Source organism: Bombus pyrosoma, linkage group LG4, assembly GCF_014825855.1.
Source record: "Bombus pyrosoma isolate SC7728 linkage group LG4, ASM1482585v1, whole genome shotgun sequence".
Taxonomy (NCBI): Eukaryota; Metazoa; Arthropoda; class Insecta; order Hymenoptera; family Apidae; genus Bombus; species Bombus pyrosoma.
This window is the reverse complement of record NC_057773.1, coordinates 12,380,531-12,394,322: the sequence shown is the minus strand read 5'-3', so window position 1 is coordinate 12,394,322 and position 13,792 is coordinate 12,380,531. Positions and strand designations below refer to the sequence as shown.

Genomic DNA, 13,792 nt, shown 5'->3' with positions numbered 1-13,792 from the left:
CTCTGTTTATGCAAATCCCGTTTATACAAACCAGATTTTGTTTACCGTCAGTTATGTATATAAACTCGTAACTGAATCTCTATTATTCGAACTGCGCTCGAGCAAGCTTTTAGTTATACATATATACTAACGCGTATTCTGAAGTCGTACACGTCCGTGTGTTTTGTCTAAGCTGACATATATATTTAATTTAATGCAATTCACGTCGAAATTGCAGTTCAACCTCATTCAAACGTCAATCTGTATTGTCGAAACTCATAGCAGCGACTGATGAGGGTAGCAAGAGAGTCTCTGTTATCCGAACTCGTCGGTTATCCGAAATATTTTGTCTCCCGTTCGGTTTGCATGATCCAAGTTCCACCGTAATAGAATTTTGTTACATTTTATCTTGCCGAAAGTTATTCCAATTAACAACAAAAACAGAGGAATAATTTTATGCATGAATTTCGCCGCCAGTTCCAACAAACACGAGAAAAACGTTTAACTGGTAATTAACATCAACGCGAATCGAAGTTATTACAGTGTTAGTCCCGCGTTTACCTAGTATCGTACAATATTTTGCAATAATTGCATGTATTATACATATGCGATGTATACATAGCGCGTTATTGGATATTATGAAACAACAGAAATTCCAATTTCCTCTATACTGTACTCGTGTTAAAATCGTCCATCACATGGTATGTCATTTACATCGTTATTACTATAAGCTATTAATTTTTAATATTCTTCGTGATATACTCCGTGAAAGAAAAACAAGTTCGCTCAAACTGTAATTTTCGATAAAATAAATATAGACTTCTCTTAACGAAAGAAGAATATCGTGAAAAATGGTAAAACTCTTTCAGAATGAAAAATTGCAAAACTAATATTTGATCGCCGTTACTTGCAAATTATGCTTCTATTTTTTAAATAATTCTTTCACTATATGTTTCCAAATAGTTTACCGCTTCTCTTCAAAGACTTGTCTACGTCACTTTGAAAATGCGATAAAATACGACACGTTCACGATATCTAAAATCATGTTTGTCGCAATAGTAACACTTACCCACAAAACGTAACCAACCACGCAAGTGAGAAACGCGATCATAATTCCATAAACTGTCGGCAAAGTTTCTTCATTGGACTCCCCTTTCTCCATGTTATTGGTTCACCGCAAACTTCAAAATCACAAATGCCAGTTCCCTATCCGCGGCGCGATCACCATCCAATGCGAAATTTCATTCAAATTATATAGGTTATCGCGTCGCTGCCCTTTGTCAATTCCGATTAATTACACTTGGAGTTTATTAACCGCAAATGGCATTTACGTGCGGCTGTCGAAAAGACTTTTAAGCTTGGGTCCGATTAAACGCTTGATTACCAAACCAGACAGTCCAATATTATAAATATCTGATGGAACGCAAAGAAAAATAAATTCTATACGACCGGATGAAAGATACGTACTGGTAGATTAAGAATTTTATGAAAATCGTATATTCGATTAAAAAAAAAAAGAAGAAGAATGATACGTATTGATAAATTGGAAACTGTAAATCATCCATTATTTGCCGAGTAAGTATCTTGAAGATGTATAAATTGGGTGAAAAATAATGACGAATGAACGTTAGTACGAGAGACATTAACAAAAGAAGAACATAGCGAATTAGAATTGCATATTCACCGAAGTAAGAAACACGTGATGGTAATTTGAAAATTAGACGTAAAATACCACGAATTTGAAAACTAAACAAAGTTGTAACGTATGAGATCCAATAGGGAAAACATTAATTACGATATACTAAATCATGTTGTGAGCGATTTAATGCGACAAAAATTAACGAAGATATACTCTTCATTTTTAATTAGACCCTGCGTAAAATCATACAGGGGAAAAGACAATTTTCTGATAAAGGAAGACCATCTCTCTGAACAAACGAAAAACTAGCCGAGCCAACTCGATCATCGTTAGGAAATGACGTCCACCCCGTCACGATGTGCAGCGGCATCGTAATACGATAATAAGACGAATCGAACAGAGGTACGATACGGATCTTTCATAAGGCGGCTTTAAAGCAATCGTAAAAACGTAGCAGCGACCAGCAGTTGCCGTAAAAATCCCAGAAGTGCTCAACGCAAATCCTTCTTATCGAGAGAAAGGAAACTTTCATCTCGAACAAATAGCGACACGAATCCCCGTTGTCCAGCAACAGTAAATCGATGAGTTTGGCTCCGTGCAGCTATTTGCCGGAAAACCGTTCGACCAGGAAACTCGAAAGCATCGAAGAGAGCATGAACTATGAAGGAGAGAAAAAGTAGAAGATAGGTGAAGAGGGAAAAGGAAACAGACGATTCTGGTTAGCTTTCGAGAAAGAAGGGGAAGATTTATGGTGGTCACTTTATCGAGAGCGACCTAGTGCTCGATCATTTACGAGCTACACCTACGCCAAGGAGCATTTTTTCCCTTTTCTAAGACTACTACGTCATTCCGAGTATTTTTCCTTCTTTGTCCTTTTTTCACGGTCGGGAAAGTGACCTAGCAGAAACGTGACCTTGATACGGTTACGTTCCTCTCGATAAACTCGTATCGATAGGGGCCACCAGAGACGTAGGCGGATGAGAAAAGCTTCGACGAGTATTAATGACTCTTCTATCGCGTGGAAAATTTGATTCGCCGTGAGACAGTGTCGTTTTTCAAAATTCGAGGCTCGAAGCAACAGAATTATAGCTTTAGCTTTGGCGTTTTCTTCCAGATCTTAAGATCCTCTTAAATCGCCGTTCTTACGACATTGCGATCACGATGATACAGGAAATGCAGTTAGATACGACTAGGAAGAATTAATTGGTATTTTCTTAAATCGTTCGGAAGGTAAACCCACGGAAAAAGTCGAAGAGAAGAGAAGAATCAAATAGCGAGCACGATAGAAGTGGAAATATTTGAAGAAATGTGAGCTCGAAGCTAAAAACGATTGTCAGAGATGTATATTAGATTATTGCTAGAATACTCTATGCAGGAAATGGAATAATAATCCATGGGAAAATGTATCGAATATTTATCGGAAAATTCGTAAAACTTTGGGCGAATATTTCTCGGAAGAGGGAATTAATTAAAATGAATTTAACGATTGATCTCGTTGGAACACCATCGTTGTATTTTTATAAGCACGGTGAAAGAACGAATCGAAACCCTTTGAAACTCTAAAGATCATGCTTAATTCGCTGATAAATAAGAAACTACAGAGACTCGTTGAAGTTGGTACGAAATCTGGGAAAAATGACAGGATCAAAGAGTTAAAGGGAACCGTTGGTCGCCACTTTAAAAACTCAGCGAACCGCATTCCACGCGTTCAACGCGTCAAAGCCTGTCTGGTTCAAAGCGAAACTTGCCAAAAATCTGCCGTAACGTGCCCGATCGCGCCACTAATTCCCAACGCTTCTTCGCTTTACCGTATAAGCAGGCGCGTCACAGTGTTTGGCGAGTTGTGTACGCGCGTTTCACAAGAAACGTCGACAACAAACACGAATCGCTCGTTCATCGTGGAAAATTCGACAGACCATGGCCACGTAGCGAAGACTCAATGACGAGGGATCGACACTGACTGATCGGCGAAGGGAACTTTCCTCTCTCGACTATTTTTAACGCGAGGGTCAAAGACGATCGAAGACGAAAGGAACGGCGATGGGATGAATTTGGCGATGTAAACGACTCGCGCGGCCACGTAGACTCTACAAGCCACTGGTTTCTGTTTTTCGAGACGCGTGTCCGCCTCATCGCGAAATGTCGGACGCGGAAACGCGTATTAATAGTCCGGTGGAAATGGAATCTAGGTGAGCAACGGAGAAACAGACGGCCGAACGAGCTGTTACGCGGCGAGCTTCGGCCGAGGGTGAGACGAATTCGCGCCGGATTCCAATGGATGTTCGCGAATTTATTGCCCGGCCGTCCGATCGATCGTCGAACCAGTGACTTTCGCGTGCTTTCACGGAGAATTTCGCAATCTACCGCCAACGTGTTCTGGCCCGTTGGATTAAGTTGTTAGCGTGCTGTTTCCATTTAGTGCGCCGGTTGTTGCCTGTGTACCATGGGATTAATGAGATTCGGTCGAGTTTAAGGTTTTTGTGTTTCTATTTCACAGCTGCAATTAACGCAGTTGTTACCATTAAAGTATGGTTATAGCTTCTGGATATTTACGCAGTTTAACAGACTTTGTCTAATAGATATCGTTTATTTAAACGTAACGGTCAGTTTTGCGTTTGCCTTCTTAAATTCTTTCAACGAGGTGCATAATTTTAAAACTGTAATTGCTATGTCGGTAGCGTTGCATAGAATCTAATAATAAGTATGACAATTGAATCGATGCAACATACGAGCCAGTAGCAGTGGCCGCATTAAAAAGCACAACGATCACGATATAATATACGTACGTGTAAGTGAGAAAATATTTAATTTGAGCAAGTTGCTGGCAAAGTTAAGTTACAATATAGAAATCTGTATACTCTCTAAAAGGAACGTTTCTTAGAAATTAAAAATATTTTTAAGAATCTAATATTCGTCTTTGCTTCCGTATGTATACATATTTCGCTTCTACTGAAAATAATGCATACGTTTCGTATTCCTGCATAATGGTTAAAGTTTAAATACCCTTAGTTTCTGGCTCGTTTATGGCTCGTTACATGTAACTTATGAACGCTATCAGAGTACAACACCGATAGAAACATTTTTGCATACGTTTTGTAATAACATACTCGTACAGAAATTATGCTAATCTAGCTATACGCTTCCTTTGTTAATTATAGAATTGTATTATTTCCCGAATGAAAATCCTGTACAGATTATCCAATAATTTAATTCTCTTTATAACAAAATGTGAAACTATCTTTATTATTTTAAAAGGAACTTAGTATCTGTTAACATAACATAAAACATGCTTAGTATCTGTTAAAATAGTATCCATTAATTGGAGCTGTTTAATACCATCTCGTTAAAACACATCGCATAGAGAGATATTTCTCTCCGCTCGACCCACAAGAAATAAACCTAATTCTTTACGCAGTAGCGCTAATTGTAGCAACGCCATCGACCCGTGAAATCCAAATCGTTGTACGTGAAAACAAAGCGAACCTTCGGTGTATTTTCGTTGCAAACGGAACGCGAGTTTCGAGGATCGAGCTCACTATAAATCTGATCTCCATTTGCGGAAGGTTCCCAGGGGGAATTTAATAGATCAGTCGAACTGCTACCAGTAGAGACGAATCGATTCCGTAAAATTGTCGCAAAAATAGAGAGGCGTGAATTCGAACATTTGAACCTTTTTTCGACGACATTCGATCCGCTTAAACGCCATACCGATTAATTAAATAAATAGAAGAAAACTTTCTACGAAGGAAGAAAAAACGATGATGATTTCCCAAAGATTTATCGCGCGATTCGTAGATTATTTTTCTCGCAGGTTGGAAAAAAGGCGTAAATTTGTTAGACTTTAGAATTTTATTTCTATGGCGAAAACAACGTAACTGTTGAAAGGTTTGAAGAGAGAGCATTTACGAAGGTTTGCCAGCGATAGTACGCAACGAAAGTTCGCGGTATAATCTTAATAAGGCGATAAACGAGTTGAAGGTGAATTTAATGGAGTACTGGTATTCCGCGCGTGAAATATTTCTCAACGTGGCCATGAATATGTTAATCACGAAGAACGAAGAAGAAGCTGCGGTGTAGCCGCGAACAAAGTGCCATCTCCGTAAGCGAACTTGTGTCATTTACGTTCTGCAAAAGTATTCTGATGCAAATTGAAATTCACGGTGGATCCGCGCAGGCGAACAAACTATAATAGAACGAATCGAAGCTAATTTCAACGTTTTATGTATCCAAATGAATAAGGAGTAACGATTGTCTTTTCAGACGTACATACCCGGATTAATAAATTCCTCTGCGAGCAAACGCAGTTTGAAATATAAATTAACGAAAGAGAATTCGTTTCATGATAAGAATAAATTGCGTTAATAACGATACGATGATATAGCTGATATACGTTCTATATGTAGCAATGGTGTTAAAATTTACCGCATGATTAACCGATTGGGAACCAATCAGTGAAATAATACGTGAAAATTGCGTAAACGTAACATTATCGATAAGGTGATTAAATACTTTTTGGAAGATCATTGCACAAATCACGAAACTACAGAAGATTTCCATAATACGGCTAGTGACTATATTTCTAAAACCGAAATTAATTTCGAACCGAATAAATGTGGCAATTTGAAGTATTTCAGAGTGCTCGACAAGGATCAACGATCCTCGTGGAACGAACCGTAAAGATGACGATGACGGATAAGCTGAACCTATCGAGCAACGATCAAGCCACCGTAGAAAGATGCGAGCGAAATTAGCCACATCGACGATTTTAATTTACAACTGTTCTACAAACTATAACGCGTTTGGAAAATTACAATTATCAGCGCAATCGCTATTGTGAGCTGACTCGTCCATTATATTTCAAAAACAGAGGAAAAGCTTCTTTGAATTAACCGAATCAACTGTTATTAGTGCGCGATAATAACACGTATACAACGTGTACATAACATAATAGCACGTGTACGAGAAATCAACGAACGTCATCGAAATTTATCGCGAGAATGGTCAACTCGTTTTAAATTATATTTGCATCGTATTAAATTATATTAATATTAAGCACGATACGAACGGCACATTTCGGTTAGCCATTGTTAAAAGAATAAACGATCCATCGAGATCAATGTGGATCCCAGCTGATGTTCGTCATTTATCTTTAAATCACGTTGTTCGTTTTCTGATGCAGAGAATAACGTTTCGTGGTTTGCAATGGGTTAATTAAAATTCGGTATAAAACCCTTCGTAAACGAAGATTTACGTATTTCGAAATACCGTGATCAATTTTATTAATTCTCAATTACCTCGATTATAACGTGAACAGATATATTGAAAACGAATAATCTTTCATCTTTCATAAACCCGCGATATATCTCTGCCCATTGCAAAATCCAGTTATACAGGGTGATTCCACGTTTATCAGTATAGAACCGAGTTTTTACGAGTAGGCGTTTCTTCGTTATTTTTCACTGAACGCAGTGCAACTATCGTAGCACCGGTGCTCTAACGATCGAAACGATCAGTCAGATATAGACAATTCCGATTAAAATGACGTAGGTAATAAAGATAGACAGATATATAACGTTAGTTTTCTATCTCGATTAAAGTTAAAGCACCTGATACGATACTTTTAACAATGGTAAAAATAAAAAAAGTATAAAGTTTCTAATTTCAACAGTGTATCGTGTAGTATCGTGGTAGCGATATATTAATTTTCTCATTCTGTTAAATCGCAAACGCGATTTAAAAGTCTAAATAAATGTAGAAAATGAGATCGTCAGAAATATTCGCGAATATCGCAAGGAATATTATGATAAAAATATGACGCTCGTGTACCATGCGTGTACCACGGTTAAGAATACAAAGGAGAGACACAAAATAGCCGGTGCGCTGTAAAATAATAATAAACATAGGATAAACTGGCGATAAAGAAGAACGGTGAATTTGCGATCAAAGAAAATCGTGTGTGGAAAATCGGGAAACATTTTATCGGGACTCGGGCAAGTTAATTTCACGGATCGGCGAATGCGTAGCTGTATTCGTTTATTTAAATGTAAAGTTCTCATTGCCTTGCAGGGTTTGTTTTCAACAAGCAAACGCAGTTTCCATTTGCACTGATCCGGTTTCGTATTGCAACACAATGTTAGCAACCAGTGCTGCGCCCATTATGATAAGCTATATGAGAATTTATTTAGGGAACCCTTGGAACTGTTTTAGGAAGCCGCAATCTGTTGCAACAATTTCCTCTTCAACTACCGTTGCTTCTCTCCGTCGACAGATTTACAATTTCGTGCACTCGACCGGCGTGCAGTAACCGTATAACTCTTGTTCACGGTTTACTGCTATCAATCAACGTGATGTGCTTAAGCTTCGCGGATTCAACTCTTTTCCGGAGTAAATTAACCTGCGTGAAAACGAGCGCGTTGACGTTTAAAGAAGATTCATTACAACGTGGAAAATATTTACGCTCGTTTTGGACGATATTTATTTGCGCTTGTTTATTTCGTTTAATACGTTTACACTTGCATTCTAATGAATTTACGTCCGTGTAATTCTTCCCAAGTGTTTCGTCCTTATTTCGTACCGTGGCTGTTGAAATATCTTACCATCTGTACCGTAAAATTATACCGAAAATATATATAATGGTTTCTGTACATTTTTCTCAATACTGAAAACCTTCCTGTGTAATCGAACTTGTTTTTTTTCTCTATATTTTCCATATATCGAATTTCAAATTTCTGTAACTATCTCAAATATCGCAGAAATGAAAGGGCTACGATCGTTTCGAAATATAATCGTTTGGTCGTTTTTAAAGGAATTAACGAACGAGACGCGCGATTGTAAAAACGGTTGTAGGAACCGATTAAAAAATCCTGATATGGAATTAATAGGGAGAAATAATCAAAGAATTAATTATAAACTAGATTAGAATAAGATCACGATAGATCGGTATAAGAATTTAAATAAAACAAGGTAGAAAAATTATAGAGTAACGAAGAACATTGTTAATGGATATCAAATTTTCTTTTAGACTGTCTAAGATAATTATTAGACGAACATACAAAGAAACAATTTTATAATTAAAAGATTTCTAAAATCCATTGTTCCATTAACACACAAATAATTCTGCTTTACTACGTACATATCTGCATTCAATAAAAGTTATTTCCGCCTACAACACGTTACGCGATGTCAATCGCTTAACTGGACTTTTCATTGAAATGAAAACTAACCGTAAGAAAACGAATGACGGAGAACGCGTTAGAAAAATGATCGAAACAAGCTCAGATCGTAAATTGCAAAGGCAAGCAATCGACAGCGGTATTAACGCGAAGATGGTATGGCGAACGCATCGGAGATGTCCTTCGTTCGCGCATAAAATGCAATTTGGTGGGTGTCAGACGGCCGTTACCGTTGCCCACTCTGCTTCTGCAGGCAGCCGCGTTACGAAATTTAATTGGATTTATCGATCGGTTTTCTGATTCCCATTTCCCGTCCGCCCTACTATCGGTCGAGCCACGCGAAAATCCGCCGCCTCTGTAATCGATGTCGTAAACCCGACCATCGCATCGATGATTTCCTCTTTGCTCTCGTCCAAACGTTTATAGCCTATCCAGGATTTTCGTACAACTCCAAGCTGCAAAATGTCTAACTGGTATAGGAACTTTACAGGCCTTGTTCGTGCGGTTGTGTGTACGTATGCATCGTGATCTGCTTTGGAAGATAATCGAGTCGTTGGGAAGCCATACTAATCAACTCTCTCGAAATGTTCTGAAATATTAAATATGTAAATTATCGAGGAAAATTATTCATAAAAGATAGAGTCGATCGATGTAGTTTTTGAGAGACCCAATTACCGTGTGTAAATATTACCCGACATCGAAAAATAGCTGAGTAGACGAACGCGACGGTTTTTTTTTGAAAACACTAAGCCCTCTCGCTACAATATTATCAAATATAGCGATATAAGTTTCTTTTGCTTCTTTCAAATCTTTATACACACACTTTTGAACGGGTATTAAGGCGAACAATGTTTTCATAAATTTTGTTCCCTTAAATCATCGATAAAGGTAAACAGAAAACTTTCTTATCCACGGCAGTAAATAGGCAGTTCCCTCTTACCGACAGTCGAGAAGAGACGAGGTTTTCTCATCGAACAGTGACTCTGCAGTATCTATCGCTGGTATTGTGTTATCAACTGGCAATTTACCATGCTCTACAGTCAGTCGGTAATACAGATCGAGAGAGTTGAAAGAAGAAAATTAATTCTACAAAAACCAATATGCAAATCAATAACCTAGGAGATGTTATTCAAAGTACCACCAAAATTATGCGACCCTTACGATATTATATTAAAAATACAAGTAAAAATGAATGGACGTACGTAATAAATCACACACTGCCTACTTTTTTGCGAGTTACTCGACATCTAAAATCTATGATCACGATTGTATTCAACGAGGAGTTTAACATCACCAGAAACATAACGGAGAACCGGGAAGCGACTAATTCTATGCAAATCAAGGAGGCGTGGCATAGAATTCCTGGATGTATCATTATCATCGGCCCGATATATTACGTCCTACGTGTAATCATCCGATCGCAGGTGCATATAAGCGTGTCTTCGACCGTATCCAGCGATATACATTGCCGCAGATTTCCTGGCGATGTGTTTAATTGTGACAGAACAATACCATATGCACGGGAATATTATCGTTCGAGAGGTTCGCCAATGGCACGATTATGTTAATGTGCCCTCGGTTTTATAACCTAACCTTGGAAATACGATTAAACAAAGTTGTATCGAAACCGTCGCTCTTTCAAACTTCATCCAGATTTCCATAATTTTCTCCGAGTTGATACTTCATGTACTGAAAATCATATATGAAAAAATATATGTATGCGTACGAAATATGACTGATTAGATGCTTTTACCATTTTGTTAGCTCCAGCGTTAATTAAATAATTACAGCCCTGACGAAATAATATAGAAAAATATGGCTGAGAGGAAATTACCTACGTACATACCATAGTTCCCTTTCTTATGCCTTAAAATTATCTGGAAATGATCGATTTCACAAAATCATAGTGCAATAAGGTATCCGCGAGACACATAGACCGCGGCGGTGCAATTTTTCAATTTGCATCGCGGAAGAAGGATATTCCGGACCATGAAAGTTTCCTGCATCTGCAAGAGTTTCTGACTCCAGCGTTACTCCGTTACTCTTCCGAGGCAAGCCGCGAAAAGGGAAGTTTATGTCGCGAAACTTTCACGCGGCCCGCATGCACGCCGGCTATGCAAATAATATAATTTCCTTAACTTTCTTGTCGCAAATTTTCCTCCTCGGGAAACACCGATAAATTCGTATTTTCCCGTTATTCGTTTATCGTCGCTCGAGACATTCAGATCTATTGTAAAACGTTTCTCTTCTACTTTCATAACAGGAACCATTTAATCGGCAAAGAAAAGAGAATCCAACTCGTCTAACGCACCAATTCGCAATCAACGTCTCTCGAATAAAATATTTTGGCAAACCCATAACGCAAACGAACCGAACGTCCAGTTGAAAAATTAAATTACAGCTGACGATGAAGTCACGTCTACATCGACAAAAGAGAAAGAGAAAGAGAGAGAGAGAGAGAGAGAGAGAGAGAGAGAGAGAGAGAGAGAGAGAGACTCTAAAATATACCGTTGACATCGGTGATCGATTAATTGCCCGGTTCACTTTGCCGATACTCGTTTCCTGGCCAATCAGCACGGGGAAAAACGAAGGCAAAGAACGACCGTTGCTGATATTCCAGATTTCCGTACGAGGAGAACGACCATTACTCAGTCTACCGAGCACGAACATCCAAGACGCGATCTCACGACGTTTTCTTGCGATGATACCAAGCTAGCCAGTCGTTTTCGCCAAGTACCTGGCTGTTCTCGAGTAAACTCGACCAGCAACCGTCGCTTCGCCATTGCTTGTATGGACAAGGAAAAACACGAGTCGTTAAGATCCCGTCGCACGTATCTTGAATAACGAGCGTGCGCAGCTACCCTTCGGGAACCTCGTTTAACCCTCGATCGGTGTATCGCGGTTTGGATAAGTCCGTAACGAATAGTCTGCAAGATTTTTACGCGCTTGTGGAAAATTTCGAGCTGCAGTGACGTAGAATACGCATCTGTAAAAGTAAATAAAATATGTAGCGTATGGTGCTCGTCGATGTATATAAAATAATTTTCAAAGTTCAATTTCAATCATCCAAATAAGAAATTGCGATCAATCACAAGCTTTATACTTACAAGTATAGCGCGAGTTTCTATAGAAATTAAAGCACGTCTATAAGTACAACTAAGGAAACCTGAGAAAACCTAAATAGGCATCTTAATTTCCCATAGTTGCGTAAACATTCGTGACCCATGTATAATAAATATCACGTGAAAGATATCGTTGCTTGTCCACAATCGTAGAAAACAAGCTGTTGTAGGGAGATCTCCTTCCGCCATGGCTGCTCGTCTATCACAGTCGTATCGATCGTCAACTATTTATCGTACGTATATCGGTGGGCTCTTCGCGCAATTCCAAATTCACCGTTGGACTGGCACTCAATCTTGCGACAGTATATCGAACGTCGGAAGACCTGCTCGCTCTTTGCACTGGCGCGCACAACGCACTCGGGAAGATCAAACGGCCCACGCTATCTATCATAAACGATCTAGATTTCACTTAGTATCCGAGTATCCGGCAACTTTCGTCGAAGACGATGTTACACGCGTGTCGTGTATCTCCGTAATCACGGCGGTAGTCAATTTTGAACCGTCGAAGCGATCGCAACGACACCGTGAAAGCGTGTCGTCTTCGAGATCCGGAGTAGTGACCTAAAGTCAGCTCGCAAGGGTGATAACTTTCTGTACGAAGGAGCCGACAAAGCAGCTTATATGGCAACTTACGCGGCAACTCGTTTCGCCAAAGCGGTTTTCTATCTCGCGCTATTCGCTCCCATAGAATGCAGAAGGACAGTCGAGGCCTGTCGGCTATACGTATTAGTATACCGCTTGGGCAAACAGGCTGGCGTTAGAAAAGAACCAAGACAGAGTCAGGGGACGCGACAGAACGACAGAGACCGCGAAGAAAGAGAAAAGTCGGCGTTGCCGACGCGTGCTCCAAGGAATCTATCGAATTTCTAATTGCAGATCTCTGTAAAATTGATTTCGTTACGGTCTTCGAACGAGTTGTAAATTGCTTGATACGACTTGAGCGAACGGAATGCCAGATCCGTGTAATATTTGGACAACGATGTCTTTACCGGTGGCAAAGTATTCGAACGATGAGAAAGATGGACAAACGGTTGGCAAATTGTTTCTCTGTGGATATTTTTCGCGAAACATCGTCGTACAATCGTCACCGGTAGTGTCAGATTTAACAAAAACGAGCTTCGCTTCTCTTTCCTTCGTTTTTACGATGATTAAGCGCGCTTTAAGCGCCGAGGATATATAAACTGTCACGAACCAGTTCCAACTCTAATTAAAAGCAACGTATTCGCGTTTACGCTATAAAAGGTTTCGTGACATAATTCGAGTCAATTAAACCACTCGTTCAAACCGCTCGGATAACTTCAAATTTAATCGTCCATTATAAAAGTAAACAGCCTCTTAAAACAGACTTGTAAATCTGCGGCAAGATTTCCGTGCAAACCGTTTGTAATGCTATTCGCCGCAACATTTACGAAGAAAGTAAAATGTGATCGATAACGATCAGGCATCGCTCGCAGGCGAAAGGAATCAATTACCACAACCTGTTAGTCGCATGTTTCAGTTCCATACAATTTCGAAAACGCTTTATTATCCGAGGAAACGCGTTAAGCGACCATGTTCTTCCAACAATTTCATTCCGAACAGTTTGTCGAGTGTTTCTCTAATTATCGAATCGTTGCAGTAGTATAGTAGAAAAATTCGTATCCAAGTATTATGTCAGTCCGGAATTTTGTTCGCTCGTATAGAATTAACTGAATTAATACCATTCAAATCTTAATTGCATCAAATGGTAGAAAATGAAATGATCGTAAATCGTTTTAATTAGCTGGTCGCGTCTTCCGTTGGCTGAAATTTCTGTACAATTAATTAACAGATAATACCAACGTTGCAATGACACACGTTCGCATACTCACAATAGCGATGACACGATTCTTTCGTACCCG

General features: G+C 39.2%; 1 protein-coding gene and 1 long non-coding RNA gene across 5 annotated transcripts in view; one reads left to right on the top strand and one right to left on the bottom strand.

Moving 5' to 3' along the window:
* Positions 1-13,792, bottom strand: part of LOC122566773 — a 642,331-nt gene that overhangs the window by 376,461 nt on the left and 252,078 nt on the right. The window lies entirely within an intron of this gene.
* The window catches only part of LOC122566778, a 167,782-nt gene continuing 155,145 nt past the window's right edge, over positions 1,156-13,792 (top strand). For both annotated transcript variants that reach the window (XR_006316620.1, XR_006316619.1), the window contains exon 1: positions 1,156-4,406. This is a non-coding gene — a long non-coding RNA (uncharacterized LOC122566778). The remainder of the gene's footprint in view (positions 4,407-13,792) is intronic.